Raw genomic sequence first — 3,215 nt, forward strand, 5'->3', positions numbered from 1 at the left:
ATTATCAGTCCAGACTAAATCCCCTGTAATATAAACTCATAGAGTATCGCCGGATTACCGGTCGAGCTAAATCGCAGCGACAATTACTCTAATGAGCTTGGATCTGAATTACCAGTCCAGGCTAAATTCAGACCCTAATTCGAATTTACCCGTCTGGGCTAAATCCATTTTCAACATATTCTTCGGGAGGGCTATATCAGGATAAGATTACCCGTCCAGGCTAGATCATTTTTACCGTCTCGAGCTATTTAACGGGAAGCTCATAAAGAGCAATATTGGGAAGCTAATCTGGGCTATAACGGGAAGCTCAATAGAGCCGAAATCAGGTAGTTCACAAAGAACCATATCGGGAAGCTCACGAAGAGCCTATCGGGAAGCTCTGGATAGCCATATATCGGGAAGTTCAAGCGAGCACTATCGGGAGGCTCACAAAGAGCCTATCGGGAAGCTCACGAAGAGCCATATATTGGGACGCTCTTAAGAGCTGTGGTGTGTCCACAACACATGCGGATCACAATCTATCAGGACGCTTCGAAGAGCTATAACGGGAAGCTCCAAGAACCATATAACAGGAAGCTCGAGAGGGCTAATATCGGGACTCTCTTTCGAGCTATGGTGTGTCTGCAACATATGCAAAACCGCAACCAATTCGGGAAACTTACATCCATTGATTTTCCTTTGTTCAACGGGATTTATCATTTTATCGGGCATTATCAAATATATCCATATCAATTTTATATGCATGACAAAAATACAATTCATAAGTATAATCATGAATTCCATTCCATTCAACCAGGATTTATTTTCAATTTATATCGAGTATTATCAATATTTCATCAATTTTCATGAATTGAACATTCAAATCATATTTTAATCACATAACCACATATTTCAAGTGTTAAAAATACAATTCAAGTTACACAAACTTACCTCATTGATTGTTTGTGTTTATAATTTCATTAATCTGATATCTTTTCTTTTCCACGATCAAGTCTCGTATTTGTGACGTCCGGATCTTTATAAATAAATTTGATCATCATTTTCATTCATTTCGTATTCTAATGCATTTAATTAATGCTCTAGGTAAAGTAACCATTTTGTCCCTAAACTTTTAATTAAAGACGATTTCATCCTTAGGGTCAGGAAAATAAAATTCTTGCAATTTAATTCTTATTTCCAGCTATTATTATCATACATATCGATACCAGTCCATGAATTCTATAAAATATCAGAATTTTTCCATAATTTCAACACTTTTCAATTTAATCCCTAAAACATGTTTTCCCCTGATCTTAAACTAAATTAATAATTTCATTAAATTTTGTAATTTAAATAATAAAATAATCCATTTCATGCAATTTGGTCATTTCTGACATTTTTACAAAATTGCCCATAAAGTTTTACTTTTATTCAATTTAGTCCCTGAGTCTAAAATATGCAAATTAGCCATGCTAGATGAATATTCATACATATTTTTCCTCCTCCTCCTCTCCATTCCACATCCTTAATGTAAATAACACACTTGTAAGTAACATTATCCATAATTTTCACTAATTACTTATGTGAATATTCAAGTTATCCACCCGTATCATAGTCACTAAATTATTTATATCTGAAGCTAAGGAACTCCAAATTAAGATCTGCTAATTTTACCTGAAACTAGACTCACATATCTTCTTACCATAAAACTTTTATAACTTTTGGTTGGGCCAATTAATACATTTTATTCGTTGAAGTCTCCTCTGTTCTGCTGTCTGCCAGTTCCGACCCTTCTTCACTAAAAATTAATTATATCATCGTACAGGAGCCAAATGATGTTCCTGTTGGCTTCTCTTGAAAATAGACTCATTCAAAATTATAAACATATAAATTTAAGCCCATAATTATTTTTATCCAATTTTTTATGATTTTACAAAGTTAGAATAGGGGAACCTGAAATCATTCTGACCTTGTCTCACAAAATTCATCATATCTCATGATTTACAATTCCATTGCTTACATCATTTCTTCGAGAAGAAACTAGACTTAATAATATTTAATTTAATATTTTATTCATCCTATAATTATATTTATAGAATTTTTTATTATTTTTCAAATTTAGACTACTGCTGCTGTCCAAAACTATTTTAGTGCAAGATATTAATTACCATGTTATAACATCCTTATTTTCTTTTTCTACACCATTTTTTCATTACTTTCTCTTATTTTCTCTTCACTAACATGAGAAGAACATAAGACCATTTATAAGAAAACTCTATTATAACATTATTTCCATGCTTTGTCAATAATAACAAACTTAAAAACATATTGAAATCTTGATGTACTTACCTTGTTCTATTGATACCAATCTTTAACTTGATTTTCTCTCTCTTCAAGCTTCTATTTCTTGAATCCAACTTGATATTCTAACTCCTCATGGCCTTCTTAACATTTCTCTCTCTTAGTAGCTATGGAAATTCTTTTGATTTTTAGGTGAAAATGGTGAATTTTTGGTGGAAGGACCAAATTGTAAAGAAAAAAAAAATTCTTTCTTTTCCTTCTCTTCTAACGTTGGTTGCATGCATGGAAAGAAGATGAAAATTCTTCATCTTTCCTTCCTTTTATACTAAATAATTAATAATAAAATAATAATGAAATAATAATAAAATAATAAAATATCTAATTAAAATAATATATATCTAATTAAATAATCAAAAATATCATCAACATCATCATTACTTTATAGATTTTCTCTCTTCCAATTGACCATTTTGCCCTTCATTATCTTTTAAAATTCCATCCTTGAGTCATCAATTAATTTGGTAAAATTACAATTTAATCCCTCATAGTTTTTCACCTATTCAATTTGGTCCTAATTCATCCGTTTTCCTTAGTTTCTAGATCATTCCACTCTTAAAAAATATTTACACTTTTGGTCCTTCAAATTTTTCATATTTACACTTTAACCCCTCAAATTTTGAGTATTTATTCTTGTGCAACAAAAATTTTCTCACTTTTACAATTTAGTCCTTTCTTGAATTAATATATCATAATATACTTCTCAATATTGACATAACTCAAAATTTCCCTTTTTGTCACTTTATTTTCTTATTTTACTATATCAATGATAATATCTTACTATAAAAATTTTCGGGGTATTACAATAGATACATGTGTATCCGAGCCCGTTTACTAGAGTTTATCGGGCGAAACAATTAAGGTGGAAATGAGAAATT

Source organism: Gossypium arboreum, chromosome 11 (genome assembly GCF_025698485.1).
Source record: "Gossypium arboreum isolate Shixiya-1 chromosome 11, ASM2569848v2, whole genome shotgun sequence".
NCBI lineage: Eukaryota > Viridiplantae > Streptophyta > Magnoliopsida > Malvales > Malvaceae > Gossypium > Gossypium arboreum.